The 17,121-nt window shown below is 36.6% G+C and overlaps 1 pseudogene; it reads left to right on the forward strand.

Moving 5' to 3' along the window:
* Positions 1 to 846: 846 nt before the first annotated feature.
* On the forward strand, positions 847 to 2,394 carry LOC131179429 (bifunctional desaturase/conjugase FADX-like; annotated as a pseudogene).
* The last annotated feature ends 14,727 nt before the right edge of the window (positions 2,395 to 17,121 follow it).

Raw genomic sequence — 17,121 nt, forward strand, 5'->3', positions numbered from 1 at the left:
ACATATATACATATTTGGGGCCTAAAACAACTAGAAATCATATTTAATACCCATATACATTAATCAAAACTCCAAATCCTAGGTTTTCCCCAATCCAAACATAGCATATGTATGGATTTCTTCAAATCCATCAAGGGAAATAGGCCATTTAAGGCCCATAACACTTAAACATAACTATTCTAACCATAGAACATACAACTTCAATAGAAGATCACAAAACTCTAACTTTAACATGGATAAATTTCTCCAATAACTTAACTTAAAATGACTTTCATGAAATTTATATTATAGAAATCTAATTCCTTATCAATTTTTTTAGATCTACCCATTATATCAAGAAAAAAAGAAAGTTATCTCTTTTCTTAGAGCTTGGAGGTGAGAGAATCAAAACTTCAAAACTTGAATCTACTCTTTCACACTTCTAAACGGAAGAATCCTTCTCTAGATCTTCAAAAATTCAAAGAAATTTCTTTAAAGAGTTTCTTGTATGCCTCAACGTTGAGAGAGAGAGAAAAGAAGGAATACCCTAAGTGTTTTGGCAACAAAATAAGCTTTAAACCCTTTTTATACCCTCTCTGTAGAGGGATTTTCAACTGTCGTAAGTCCAGCTTTGGGATATCAGAGTCTATTCTGTCTAAAAGAGCTTTTGAACAAAAAAAGGGGTTTCGGCTGCCGAAAGTCAATACTTCGACTGCTGAAAGTCAATACTTGGGCTGCCGAAACTCCTTATGCCAGACACACTCACTTAAAATTTTTAAAATATTTTTTTTATTCTTAAATACATTTTGAACATTTTAAACCTACAAACATAATATACTTTCACACCTTACTGCCACTTCTTTGTCAATGAAGTTTTGCTTTTCACCAGAATATTTCGTCAAAGACAGGTATTTCGACATCAAAAAATATCGAGCGTTACAAATAGACTTCATTTCACTTTTTATTTGATGAAATTGCAATATTATTCATACTATAAATAATTGATTGGGAATGAAAATAGAGGTAATTTAATTATTAATTACAAAACAATAAAATAGAATGCATTTAAGAGATTTAGAGCTTAAATAATCATATTTTTAATTAAGAACTTTTGTAATTTCTCTCTAATTAAAAACAATTCAATCAATGGAAAATTTTTGCTCAGATCTTATTCATTATGGACCCAAACATGTTAATAAGTATATCTCATCCCATACATCTTGTGTCTTGTGTTGGTATATTGGATTCATGATCTAGACCTGTCTAGCTAAGAAAAATCCTCAATCATAACCAGAAATCTGTTCTCAATGCTCATGTTTCAATCTACAGGAAACTTGAGCACAAAAGTACGGGAGGGGGTGGCCGGATGTCTACTGCCCCTATTATTAGTAAGAACTCCCACAAAAGTCTGCTGAAGAGCGTCAGGCGAGTCCCCCACGTAAAACCCCCATTCACCCTTGCCTAACTCAAGCAAACCATCCCTTCCCATTGCTTTCAACACTCACTTCTTCGCTCTTTTTCCTTTCTTCTCTATGACCTCTCTTTGAGCATTGTCTTCTTCTCCATTATCACCTTCTTCTTCCATCTCCTCCCTTCTCCTCTCATCTACCTCGCATGGTCCCTCTACTGGTCTCTCCAGGCCTACATTCTCACTAGTATTTGGGTCATTACCCATGAATGTGGTCACCATGCTTTTAGTGAACATCAGTGGGTGGATGACACTGTTGGCCTCATTCTCCACTCTACACTTCTAGTTCTTTACTTTTCCCAGAAAATCAGCCATTGTCGACTTCACTCTAATACAGGGTCACTTGAACATGATGAGGTGTTTGTTCCTAAACCCAAGTCTAAAATTCCATGGTATTCCGTGTATCTCAACAATCCTCCAAGCCGATGTTTAACACTCGCAGCCATGCTTCTCGTTGGGTGGCCTTTATACTTAGCCTTCAATGTCTTAGGAAGACCATATGATCGCTTTGCTTGTCACTATGATCCTTATGGTCCTATATATTCTGACAGGGAAAGGCTTTAGATATTCATTTCTGATGCTCGAATTTTTGCTGCAAAGTTATGTTCTATATTAGATTGTCATGGCAAAAGGGTTGGCTTAGTTGATATGTATGGGGTGCCATTGCTTATTGTTAATGCTTTACAGACACTCACGTATTTCACCATCTCTTCTCTACAATGCCGCATTATAATGCAATAGAGGCTACTAAAGCAATCAAGCATTTACTGGGTGAGTATTACAAGTTTGATGCTACGTCAATTTACAAAGCACAATGGAGGGACACCAAAGAGTGTCTTTATGTAAAGCTAGACGACGGAGCTCCCAACCAAGGAGTTTTTTGATACCAGAACAAGTATTTTAATAATGATATAATGAAGGAAAGAAGAAGAAGAAATGCTGTTTGAGCTTTGTTTGTTAATTAATGAAACTTTACTACTCTTTCAAGTATGACCAAAGTTTGATTAGCTCTTAAGTACTGTACTTTATAAGCCAATTTTAAGAAAAATTTTAAAATACAATTGTGGTACATTCTCCAGTTTAAAATCTTGTAATTTTTGTAGAATTATAGTATATACTGAAAGCATTGAAAAATAATACCCTCTTTAAAAAATTATTATTATTTTTTTAATTTTAAAGAAAAAAGACAATCTCTAGTAATTTCTGCACTCAACTACTTGCTAAGACAATCTTGCTGACTAATTGTTTAATTGTGTTATTCTTTCTACCCACTTCATTTAATTTTTGACACATTTATGTACTTTTTTTAAATTATATTATCTTTGGATAACTTTTCATTAAATTTATAATTTAATGACTAAATATTTTAATTATCTCATAATATAGAAATTAAGGACTCAAACTCTGTCCATTTTAAGAATATTAAATCATTAAAAATACTCAATATATATTATAAATTAAATAAATCATAATATATATAAAATTTGTGAATGGATAAAATTAATCTTCATTTTTTTATAATATACACAATATTAAATTATTAATAATTTATAATTATTTATTAATAAAAGTTTTTTCACTACAAGTTTATTTTGATTTGATAAGTAATTTTAAACTAAATAAAATTTTATTTATAAATAAATTCTATTAATTTAATTTACTTTTGATCCTCATTTTGCAACCAATTCTACCATTTTTGTCACGACCCAACCTATGGGCCAGACCGGCACTAGGACATGGGCCAGCCTAAAGCCCTCGAGGCCCGTAATAAACCTAACTATTCCTCAACCCAACTCTAAGGTCCATTTGGGCCCAATTTTAAGAATTCAACTAGACAGAGTCCGGCCATAAAATGAACCATTTAACAGGGAGTTTTTGATTTGTCGGACCTGTAAACACAATATATAATAAATTAGGGAGGTCAGCTCACCCTCCACATACTCATAATAACATAAAGTCAAATGGGAGCTCAGCTCCCTCATCCAGTCCAACATATATGCATATACTAAGTTTACAGATCCAATATGGTAAATTATATTACAAACCTAAATCAAATAAATATTTCTAACACATGCGAAAATTTTAGGAGTTAACAGAATTATACAAATATTAATATTTACCCATAAAATAGTAAATTTAAAAATTAGAGGTGTTATATTCTTCCCCTCTTACAAAAAATTCATCCTCGAATTTTACACAAGGCAGAATAAAGTACAGAATTACACATTGAATAGATAAGGGTACTTGCTATGCATGTCTCGCTCTGACTCCCAGGTGCATTCTTTCACTGACTGGCTCCTCCACAAAACCTTAACCATAGGGATCTGTTTTGATCTTAGCTGCCTCACTTGGTAGTCCACTATGGCTACAGGTTGCTCCTCAAACGTCAAGTCTTCTTTCAGCTCTACTACATCCGGCTGTAGCACATGAGAAGGATCAGGTATGTATTTCCAGAGCATGGAGATGTGAAATATAGGATGAACGTGAGAAAGGTTGGGTGGTAACTCCAATCGATAGGCAACTGCTCCAACTCTATCAGTAACCTCAAAAGGTCCAATATATCGAGGTGCCAACTTGTCCTTCTTTCCAAATCTCATGACTCCCTTCATCAGAGAAACCTTTAGGAATACGTAGTCGCCTACTGCAAATTCCACATCACTCCGTCTAGGATCTGCATAACTTTTCTGCCTACTGAAAGCTGTTTTCAATCGTTCCCTGATTAAAGGAACCATCTCTGAAGTGTAATGTACTAGGTCTACAGCATGCACCTTCGCTTCTCCCATTTCCGTCCAACACAGAGGAGACTTACACTTTCTGCCATATAATGACTCATAGGGAGCCATCCCTATGCTGGAATGATAACTATTATTGTAAGCGAACTCCACCAAGGGTAGTTGATCATCCCATTGACCTCCAAAATCCAAAACACACATGCGAAGTATGTCTTCTAGTGTTTGGATTGTCCTTTCGGACTGCTTATCTGTCTGAGAGTGGAAAGTGATACTAAAGTTCAACTGTGTGCTAAGTGCTTCCTGCAACTTCCTCCAAGACTAAGAAGTGAACTGGGGCCCTCTGTCAGAAACTCCATGCAATCTGACTATTTCTTGAATATAGAGCCGAGCGTACTGTGCAACAGAATATGTGGTCTTCACAGGCAAAAAATGAACTGATTTAGTCAAACAGTCTACAATTACCCATATCGAATAATATCCCCACGTGGTACGAGGCAAACCTCACAAAATCCATAGTAGTCATTTTCCACTTCCATTCTGGGATAGGGAGCTCTTGCAGCTTTCCTGACGACCTCTGGTGTTCAAACTTCACCTTCTAACAAGTCAAGCACTTGGACACAAAGTTTGTTATGTCTCTCTTCATGCCATTCCACTAATAGCTATCCTTCACATTATGGTACATCTTGGTGGAGCCTGGGTGGACATTGTACAGTGTATAGTGTGCCTCTCGCATGATTTCATTTCTGAGATTGTCTACGTTGGGCACACATATCTTGGAACCTTGCATAAGGGCGCCATCATTGGCAAATCCAAACTCATCACCTTCACCCTGCTGTACTCTTTCTATGGTCTTCATCAATTACTGGTCTCTGTGCTGAGAAACTCTGACTCTATCTCGCAAGTCTAGTCTCACTGAAAAATGAGCCAACAATACGCCCTCATCTGAAAGATCTAAGATCAGACCTTGATCCATCAACTCATGTACTTCCTGAATCAATGGTCTCTTCTCCGCTGATATGTGTGCCAAGCTGTCAGAAAATTTTCTGCTCAAAGCATATGCTACTACATTGGCCTTCCCAGGGTGGTACTGGATGGTACAATCATAGTCCTTCAGAAGCTCCATCTATCTCCTCTGTCTCAAATTTAAATCCCTCTGTTGGAAGATGTACTTCAAACTCTTGTGGTTGGTATATATCTCGCACACTTTACCATACAGGTAGTGTCTCCAGATCCTTAGTGCAAAGACAACAGCCGCCATTTTCAAATCATGGGTGGGGTAGTTCTGCTCATGCCTCTTTAGCTGCCTTGAAGCATAAGCCACTACTTTTCCATTCTGCATCAAAACACACCCTAAGCCAACTCTGAAGGCATCACAGTACATGATATATCCTTCACCACTCATCGATAATGTCAACACAGGGGCGGTGGTTAGACACTCCTTAAGCTTCTGGAAACTTTCTTCACAATCATCTGCCCAAATGAATGGAAAATGCTTCCGAGTTAATTTAGTTAGGGGAGCTGCTATCCTAGAAAAATCCTACACAAAATGCCTATAGTAGCCGGATAGGCCCAGAAAACTTCGCACCTCAGTGACTGTTATAGGCCTAAGCCAATCAGTTACAGCTTCAATTTTCTTGGGATCCACTTGAATGCCTTCACTAGAAACCACGTGTCCCAAGAATGAGATGCTTTCTAGCTAAAATTCACATTTTGAAAATTTGGCATATAACTGGTGCTCCCTCAAAGTCTGCAACACCATCCTCAAATGCTACACGTGTTCTTCCTTGGTCTGAGAGTATACCAAAATGTCATCTATGAATACGATGACAAAATGGTCCAGGAATGGCCTGAACACCCTGTTCATCAAGTCTATAAATGCTGCTGGTGCATTAGTGAGTCCAAAAGACATCACCAAGAACTCATAATTATCATATCTTGTCCTGAATGCTATTTTGGACACATCCTCATTCCTGATTCTCAACTGATGGTAGCCTGATCGTAGGTCTATTTCGGAAAAGAATCTAGCCCCTTGGAGTTTATCAAATAGATCATCGATCCGAGGAAGTGGATACTTGTTCTTCACAGTCACCTTATTCAGCTGTCTATAATCAATACACAACCTTAAGGACCCATCTTTCTTTCTCACAAATAGAACAGGAGCGCCCCAGGGTGAAGTGCTCGGATGTATGAAACCCTTGTCCAAAAGCTCCTGTAGTTGCTCCTTCAGCTCTTTCAATTCTGCTGGTGCCATCCTGTAAGGCGGCATTGATATGGGGTTTGTACCCGGAATAACATCAATGCAGAACTCTATTTTCCTTCCTGGTGGCAACCCTGAATTATCTGACAATAGGAATATTTTCTATGTTGACACCTTCTACAGTTGTATCTCTCACCAATGCCAAATACCCTTGACATCCACGCCTCAATATTTTTCTAGTACTAATTGCTGACACCAAATTTTATGGAGCCACGATCCTGTCACCATCAAAGCTAAACTTTTCCACACCAGGTATGTGGAAATACACTTTTTTGTTCCTGCAGTCTAAAGTGGCATAATGAGTTGCCAACTAATCCATTCCCAAGATTACATCGAAATCCATTACTGGTATAGGAACCAAGTCTGCTGGGAGGATCTTTCCATCCACTACTACTGGGCTACTCGGAAAAACCATATCTACATCTATGTTGTCACTAAGCGGGGTAGCTACAGACAAAGAGCATTCTAAAGTTATAGGGTTTCTATCCAATCTCATGGCAAACACTGGGGAGACAAAGGAGTGCATAGCACCTGGATCTATCAAAACACGAGCTTTATAGGAACAGACTAGAAGAATACCTGCCACAACTGCATTGGAAGCCTGAGCATCCTAGTAGGTCAGAGTGAAAACCCGAGCTTGACCCCTACCCTGCGTTGCAGAATCCTGATATTGACTTCTACCTCCTGATCTACCTCCAAATCTACGTCCTCCTTGTCCTCGGCCCTGTTGTATGGCCTTGCCATCTTTGGAAGCACCGGGATCTGGTGACGAAGAACATTTGCAATAAAACCCTGTGACCCCATCTGTGGCTCGCTGAACACGGGGCATTCCCTAGCAAAGTGACCTTGTTGGCCACACCTGAAACATACTCCTGAACCCATCATACAAGGACCTGAATGTCCTCTTCCACACTATGCACAAGGTGCAAGGGAGGATCCTGAACCAGACCCAGCACTGCTGTATCTCGAATTGTGACCACTGTTGGATCCATACCCTGGTCTGAATCCTCGAGATTTGTGTCTAAAATCACTTTTCTTGTTCCTATTTCTCCCTCTGTAATGACTTTGGCCTCCGCTATCTGTAGTACCCATGTGGGGAACACCTGAAGAACCCTCTGCTTTATTTTTCTTTGCCCTTTCGCTGTCATCTCCTGTATCGCTAATCTCAATCTGTCGGGCTTGATCAACTACCATATCAAAGACTGATTAGACATCATGGCCAGGTTTGCATACCTCCTGTCTAGCCCCTTTAGGAACCTTTTTACCTTCATACTTTCTGTAGCCACTGCTGTAGGGGCATATCTGCTCAATTCTAGAAATTCTGTAGCATATTCATCTACAGATCTGCCATTCTGCCTTAAGGCCTCAAAGGCCCACTGCTTTTGATCTCTGAAACTTTCTGGCACAAACCTGTTGATAAACAGTTCCACAAACTAGGTCCATAACAAGCCTTCCATCCGAGGTAATATGTAGTCATTCATCCATTGTCTAGGCATAGGCCCCATGACATGCTGTACACACTCTATAAGTCTCCTATCAGTCAACTGCAACTCCATCCCTGCCTTTTTGCAAGAATCCAAAAACCGATAGGCATCGTCTGACGCATCATGAGTACCCGACACCAACTTCTTAAAATTAATTATTTATTTGTAAGGTTTCCCTCTTGGTGCGGTGGACGGCTACTGTTGGAGAGGGTGTACCATATACTGTGCCATCATATCGATGGTTCTCTGCAAATCAGCTAGAGTAGCTGCCATTGAGTCCATGGGACCCGGAGCCACAAAAGACTGATCCTGAACTGGTGGCAGCTGCTCTTCTACTTGAGCAGCTTTAGGCCTCCTAACGCGTCTCCTCGGGGTAGGCACCTCATCCTATGCCGACACCTCGTCAAGCATATCTGGTTCTGGTACAGTGGCAGCTCTCCTACTTCTATGCATTTTCCTGAAATTCAGCAGCATTAGCCCACAAAAATTCAAAACGGCATGTTACACAGCTCTATAGACTCATATTTACACACAATTATTTAAAACAGAAACTAGAAGCAAAGATGACAATGCAAGACGAATGTGGACCCTATTTTCCGTATGTGACTCCTAGTAGACTCTTCCCTGTCACACCCTACTCCCCTGTAAGATGTAATATGATCCCATAGTACACCTAATAAATTACCGTACTTTGCCTACCGATAACCCATTAGATATACTACAAGGGATTTTAAAACAATTTTCATGAAATTTAAATCATCGATTTAAAATCTGGTGTTATAATTTTTTTTTTAGAATTCGGCAAGGTGCCTGTAGTATTTTGAGAAAACAGTTCTTCAATCCTGCAAAAGAAAATGCTCCCAATATGTTTTTTCAAATACAACTCCAATAACTTCATTTCAATTCACAATCCAATTCTCAATAAACAATCAATTCATTTTCAAACTAATCTCATCATAAAGAAACATTTCATTGATTACAAGACTCAAAATTTATATTACAAAACTATTCAAGTAAATGAAATCTCAAATTTACATTTAATTACATACCAAAATGTTTTACAAGAGTTTTTATACAACTGCTCAAATAATTTATATACATATTATTACATGCATACATCAAAACCTGTGTACATGGGTAAACCTAGAGCTGATCTGAATGTCTCTTCAAAGAAGTTTACTCAATATGCTCTTTTCACCTGCGACAGCATACAAAGCTATCGCTGAATGGTGAACTCAGTGGTGCACAACTATAATTTAAAACATAATACAATATACTTTAACAAAATTACAGCAAATAATTTGGAAGTCTGGATACTCATCAAATTTCAAAACTCAAAATATTCATTGCCAATAATATAAGTCATTTGTATAAAATGACTTTGATCACAAAATTCAATTTATCAAATCATAACTAACCATTTAAAGTAATTCCAACAAAATCAATTATACATAAATCATAATTGAAATCACAATTCTTTATTATTAAAAAACATTCTGTATCTCAAAAACTGTATCTCAAAAACCATTCTGTATCTCAAAAGCCGTTCTTTATCTCAAAAACAATTCTTTATCTCAAAAACAATTCTTTATCTCATTAATTATGCAAGACAATTCCGAAAGGGCCATCTTCGGGGTGATTCTAACTCCCTATGGTTGCGGAGGTCGAATCGGATTCTAACTCCCTATGGTCGAGGAGGTTGAATCATCGTGCACAGTACACATCACAATAATGAATCCTCTGCAAGGGCCATAACATAAAAAACTTAGATCTAACCTCTAATAAGAGGAGAATCTAAGCCTGTGCACGTACCATGGTAATCAAAACACAACTAACTCCATTGTCTTCTCAACAAATGAGAGAGACGGGTAATAACCTAGTCAAGCATCTATAGTGAGATATAAAACAATATCACAATCCTTTTTAGTGAGCATAAATCACAATACAATTCGATTCAAAGTCAATTCCAATATCTAATAATTTTTATGCTCATCACAATTCAAATCATAAATTTGCATTTTTCCATACAAATTGCCCATCACAATTCAAAACATATTCTATCACAATTTTCCAAAATATAATTTATTCAATTCACAACAATGCTTAATACTTGTGGAAATACCATTTCACAAAGCTAAATTCATACATACAATAATAATTTCAATAATCATTGAATTAAATCTAATGCTTGTTAAACATAATACATAAGAAAAATATGTCATTTAATTATATGAAATATTCAAAACAAAATCAGTTAAAAACTAGCTGTGCACAAACCTCTGATAACTGTCTCTTGGCTCTGACTCAGTGTTTCCTTCCCTTTCCCTGAGTCTTTGCTAACTGAGAAACATAATTTGAAGCTGTCTCTAACGATAATGCTTAATAATTAATTCATTGAGTTCTATTGTTTCCTTAGTCAATCAAAGATGTTGACTCTTGATGGAGTCTAGGTGAATTAGGTTTCAATGTTACTAATGTGTCATATTTTATAGCCTTTTAGTGTTGGTACATGTTGCCCAATTCATTTCCATGTATATTGCGTTTTTTTGCAATTTGTCGGATCCCGGTATACTAATTTGACATAACCGGATGACCTAGTTCCCTCGGTTTTCGGGTTTCGGTCAAAACTACAAACTTGTAGATCTATGTCTTATTGCATGTGGAGAAAAATTTCAGGCCATTCTGAGTTTACTAGACCAAGTTATGGTCATTTTACTATTGCTGATCAGAATGTACCAAAATTGGTCACTTTAGGTCATTTTAGGTCAATTTTGGTTCGGCCAGTTTTTGGACCCAAACTTGTGCAAGCTATTTGACTTGCTTATAGTCATTTTTGGGCTTTGATGTCTTCATAAGACTTGTAGATATATGTCTCAACTATTCATGGTAAAAATTTCAGGTCAATTCGACCTGTTTTGAGTGAGTTATGGCCAAAATACTAACTGCTACTCAAATAGTCAATTTTCAGGCCTTAAATGCACTAATCCGGATTTGGTCATTTTTCAAGTTACCTTCCAAGCAGAATTTTAGTAAGCTTCATTCATGAAAGTTGGCACATTTTGTGCCTAGTTTCACCTCCAATTGGTCTCATACCAATTGGAGCCACACACTTAAGGTTCTAGACCAAAATGCACACTGCCCTATTGCAACACTCTTCATCACATACCAAATACACTTTTAACACTTACCAAGTTACACATTCATGCCATTTCTGGTTTGTACCATAACCTAAACACATTTCACAACACATTTTTGGTTATTTAGGCAGCTTATAACCACACTCAATATGCACATTATAGTCCAGAATTTATCAAGTCCAAATTACTCACAATTTAACTACATAACAAGCTCATTTACATGCCCAAACTCAAACCCTTATACCTATACATAAGCTGCCATAACAAGTACCATAATTCAACCATGTAATTTCATAAACCAAACCATGAAATACATATTTTGGGTTCACACTTCAAGTTGCCGAATTGTAGTCTTCATCAATTTGCTTTCCAAGCTTCCAAAGTCAAGTGTACATTCACATATACATCTAATACACACCACCCAATTTATTCCTACACACATAAATACTTAATCAACCCTTTAATCTACCATTTACAAGCAAGGATAAACTGCCCTTAAGGAGTTTCCATGGCTGCCAAAAATACACATCTCCCTTTAAACATCAAACTCTAAAAATCTTCCTACAATTCAAGTACCTATAACATCCACACAAACTTTAATGAAGCAAGCATAAAAAATACCTACTTACTACTTTGGAAACTCTTCAAAACCTCACCAAAACTTGATCTTCTTGCTGCCTATCTACTGCCCAAGGTGTATGGACAACTTTTAGTGAAGGGAAGTGCAAGGAAAGGAGCTTGGATCAAGCTTGCATGGAGCTCCAAAACCATGCGACCATGGAGGTTCTTCTTGGGAGCAATTCGGCTGGTTCTTGGAGAAGTGAGGAAGAAGATGAAATCTATCCAAAATGAAGAGTAAGTGGTCCACTTAGGTGAGTTAGTGGAGCACTATGTAATGTTTAATGTTTATTTAATCTTAAATTTCTAAATTCCCACATTTAAAAATTTCTAAATTCCCACATTTAACTCCTAATTTTTGTTATTTACATTAGGTACCACCAATTTAATTTTTCATGACATTTTTCAAGTGTAATATCATTTATTTTTAATGGATATTTAGGTCAAAAGACAAATCGGGGTGTCAAATGACCACAATACCCCTGTTCGGGTTGTATTCCCGATTTTTCGGTAACACCGGATTTTGTCCGTTTTTCGATTTCTCACTTTTCTTTGTACTAATTAATTAATTTTTCTTTGATGTTTCTAATAGTATTTATACTTCAATAAACATTTATTTAAGTCCTAAAAATATTTTACAGGATTCTTCGCGGTCTAGGGCTAGTCAACGATCCACGCCGCGACTTCCCGGTGCGGTCACCCATCGCTAGGGTTCTCGGCTCATTTAACTTGGTTACATTTCATTGCTATTATTTTTCCTTTATTTTTCTTGTATTTTCTTTTCTTGTATTTCATTATTTTATGTCTCCTTATCAATATTTAAATGTAGTTCTAGGCATCCTAGCTGTCCGGACAACATTAGTCACCGGAACAGTAGAATACACTACCGAACTTAGGGGTGTTACATTCTCAATACTTTAGACAAATATTCCCTATGAATCTGGAGTCTAAGCTTTGATACCACATTTGTCATGACCCAACCTATGGGCTGGACCGGCACTAGGACCTGGGCTAGCCTAAAGCCCCTAAGGCCCATAGTAAGCCTAACTATTCCTCAACCTAACTTTAAGGCCCATTTGGGCCCAATTTCAAGAATTCAACCAGACAGAATCCGGCCATAAAATGAACCATTTAACGGGGAGTTTCTGATTCGCCCGACCTGTAAACACAATATATAATAAATTGGGGAGGTCAGCTCACCCTCCACATACTCATAATAATATAAAGTCAAATGGGAGCTCAACTCCCTCATCCAGTCCAATATACATGCATATAATAAGTTTACAGGTCCAACATGGCAAATTATATTACAGACCCAAATCAAATAAATATTTCTAATACATGCAAAAATTCTAGGAGTTAACAGAACTATACAAATATTAATATTTACCCACAAAATAGTAAATTTAAAAATTAGGGGTGTTATAATTTTGTTGCTTTACAATGACTACTTGGAATGTTTCACTCGCTTTAATTCTGACTTCAAACTTTTTTTCAATAGTGCTATCAGCAAATTGAAGGTGCTTGTAACATTCTCACTTTAGCTAGTCCATACAGTCTACTGTTCCGGTGACCAATGTCGGTCCGGACAGCTAGAATATTTGAAATTATAAATAGACTATAGTGAGGAGTTATAATGAAACTAAATAATGCTCATAAAAATCAAGGAAAAATTTTAGAAACCAAATACACTAAGGTTAAACGAGCCGAAACCCCAGGGATGAGTAACCTGAAGGGGAAGTGACGGTGAAGGCCGTTAGCAACCCTAGACCCAGGGGAAAAATTATAAAATAATTATTAGGACTCCAGAGAAGGGTTATTGAGGTTCTTATGGCATTATAATGCCAAGAAAATGTTTAGAAAAAATTTTCAATCGGTACAGACAATTTTGGCTCGTTAAGCTAAACGGAGGGCATTTTGGTCATTTCATCTTCAGAGATGATTTTTGGCCAACTTGTCCAGTTAAATAAATAATTTATATAATATAAAATATGAATAAATATTGTTAAAAATTTAATTGAAATTAAATAGGCAAGAAAAGGAAAGAAAATGAAAGAAAATGGCATTATGACATCATAAGGATGTCATTAAAATCTTCCCAACCAATCCAATCTTGACACATGGCATAACTTTATTTAAAAGAGGTAAAATGGGCTGAAAAATGAAAAATAATCAAAACCTTCTCTCCCTTCTTCTTCCTTGCTGTGACCACTCCCGCCATAGCCACAATTTTCAAGCTTTTGAAAGCTTGATTTCACTAGCTTCTACCCCACTAAATCCTATACTACCAACACAAAAAAGTGTTCTTGCACCTTGGATAGTCTTTTGGGAGCAAAAAGAAAAGGAAAATAATAACCTTAGCAAGTAGGAGACTTCACTCCATTAGAGGTTTGTGACCTAACTTTGAATTTCACTTTAAATTCATGTTAAGGACTTTGAATGAGTGTAAATTACCAAGAAAAATTGTTGAATACCATTGGTATACTAACCCTAGATTTCGGCAGCCTTGGTTGGGGTATGCTTGTGATGAATTCTATGGAGCTAACATGCTATTGTGGCTGCCCTTAATATGCATCTTGTAAGTGGATTGAAGAAATGCAATGATAATGCATGAATTGTAATGTATGAGTTAGGGTTTGGGGTGGAAAATGAGACCTTGACCATGTGATGATGCAAGTAGGTTTTAATGGTCAATTAGTAACCATTTGGTTCTATTTAAATAAAAAATGAAGTGAATTGTGTAGTGGGATTGGAGTTTGGTGTGGCTGCCCTTGGTGACCTGCAAGACTGGGCATGAGTCCAGTAGGTTTGGGCAACAATAACTTGAATTGTAGAGGTTCAATTGGTGCAAGGCCAATTGGAAATGAAACTAGACACATAATGACACAACTTTGGTGAAGAAACTATGCCCAGAAAACCAAACCAAGTGGACCAAAAGATTGCCCTAATTCGGGTGACCTGCATTCTGCCTGGGCAAAATGACCAAATGAACAGTGTTTGGTCATTTAGCCATAACTCAGTGTAGAAAGGTCTAATTGACCTGAAATTTTACCAGACTGAGATATATATCTACAACTTTCATGAAGAAACCTAACCCAAATTTTCACCAGAACATATTCAAAAAGTGAGTTGCAGTCACTATTCCAAGTACTGTAGATTTGGTCAGTCCAGAAATTCTGGACAAAATTTTAATCCGGCCAGTTGTGATTTTTGGGCTATAAATAGAGCTACAAAACTCCAAATGGAGTGATTCAAAAAAGAAAATGCAACTAGAAAAAATAAAGAACAACTTTCATGTTGATTATTTTACCAAATTTCCACTGCAAAAATGACTAATGGAACAGTAAAGACAAAGCATGAAAACTGAAAATTCTGTCAAATTAACATTAAGTTTAGAAAATGGTATTGGCAATCAATACCAACAAATTTAAAATGCAAAATGTGGTATGTTGGGAGTATTAGAACCAATATACCTATTGCCTATGCAAAAGTCCATATTTTTATTGACCAATGAATGGAATAGTAACACTAAAACTTAAATTTCAAAAATTGTGAAACTTAAAAGTATAAAATGCCCTAGTATACCTAGCAAGATTGGTTTGGATAGGTTGGCATGCCAATAGGGTTCTGTTAGCAGTACTGCATATGGCTTTATGCCATTCTGTGTTTCATGGCTTCCCATGCCATTCTGTGACATAATAGCCTTTGGCTATATAATTTGAGTTGTTACACTCGGGTTTTATCCCCGATAACTATTACAGCTTATTAGCTGTTCTGTTGCACACCGGGAGACACAATGTGACCGATGGTGTGATGGTCCGAGGTACTTAGTACCCAGTGCCAATTTACCCTTTTATCCAGTCCAGTCGACTAGTATGGGTTACTCGGGTAATGTTAATAAATCTTCTTACCAAATTTAAATCGAATAATACTGCAAATAATATCAGAAATTAAGTCTATCCAAAAATGTAAACATATATTCTTCCTGCTTAACTTTATTTTATTTTATTTTATTTTATATTATCACCACTAAGCAGAATTGCTTAGCACATCGCTTTTGCCACGTGCAGGTACTGGAGACCTAGCTGGAGAGCCCAGCAGACATTAGACAGGGTGAGCATTCAGAGCTGCATCCGGAGTCCAGAGTCACCTCACATCTGCAGTGCATATGGTAGGACATTAGGATTTTGGGTAGCATTTTGTATTTTGTATTTTGTATTAGTTTTGGGATTGTAACTATAAACTCTTGAAATTATTTAATGATGTAAATATATGAAATTTCATATTATTGAAATTTTCTGTATATTATGTTGAGAAATATTTATAAATGTGCTTCCAGTAATGAAGTGAAAAGAAAAATTTCTGAAAATAGTGTTGTGATTTGAGATTGAGATTTTGAGATTGACTTGAAATGTGTATAATGGAGTTTGGATTTGGAAATTATATTGAAAGTGTTTTTAAACAGGTTCAGAAGAACTGTTTTTCCAATTTACAGCCAGCACTCTGCCGGATTTTCTATAAAAATTTCGGAAAAATTCAGATTTACCAAAAATTATAAATAAATGAATTAAAAGGGATAAATTGTAATTAAGATATGAATTGGTGCTCCAGCATACTGAGTGGCATAACTTACTCGGCTACGCTGTAGACGAGTAAGGGGTGTCACAGTGCTCTCTGACAAACTTGATGGGGATGTTCTATATACAAATAGAAAATAATTAGTGTAATTACAACTTAAATTCTTCAAAGTAATAGAGTAAATTAAAATTTACTAATTTATGCTTTCAATCTATGTGTGTCAGGTTAACTACGAACTGGGGCTCATCCATTGAATCAATTGATGCTTCAACATCATTGTTAGAATCATCATGTACTCATTTTGGATAGTTTTCTTTCAATATTTTATCAACATTTTTACCAATGACATGTAGTTGAAATTCATTAACATCCATATACAGGACATGAACTTCCTCTACATCAGTGTTGTCACAAAAAAAATCTACAAATTCTTTCCATCCTTCATTAAAATACTTTACTTTTCTTTCATTCTCTTTAACTTTCACTTTCTAAACAACGTTAGCACTTAAGTACAATGTAAATGTCACGATCCAATTTTTGGGCTAGGTTGGACTGACACTAGGACTTGGGTTAGTATAAGGCCCCCAAAGCTCATAGTAAGTCTAAACTATTTCTTAGCCTAATCTAAAAGCCTAAATTCAAGCCTTTTTCAAGAAACCCATCGAACAGAATCCGACCATAACCTGGACCATCCAACGGGGAGCTATTAACTCACCCAACCTATAATCTCAACAAAATGCAATTGGGGAGCTCAACTCACCCATACAATCATCCATAAATTAAAATAAAATCAAGTGGAAGCTCAACTCCTCATCCAAACCATAAGCCCAACCCATTCAACCATACATGCATCATACGAAGTTTACAA

Source organism: Hevea brasiliensis, chromosome 4 (assembly GCF_030052815.1).
Source record: "Hevea brasiliensis isolate MT/VB/25A 57/8 chromosome 4, ASM3005281v1, whole genome shotgun sequence".
In the NCBI taxonomy this organism is placed as follows: domain Eukaryota; kingdom Viridiplantae; phylum Streptophyta; class Magnoliopsida; order Malpighiales; family Euphorbiaceae; genus Hevea; species Hevea brasiliensis.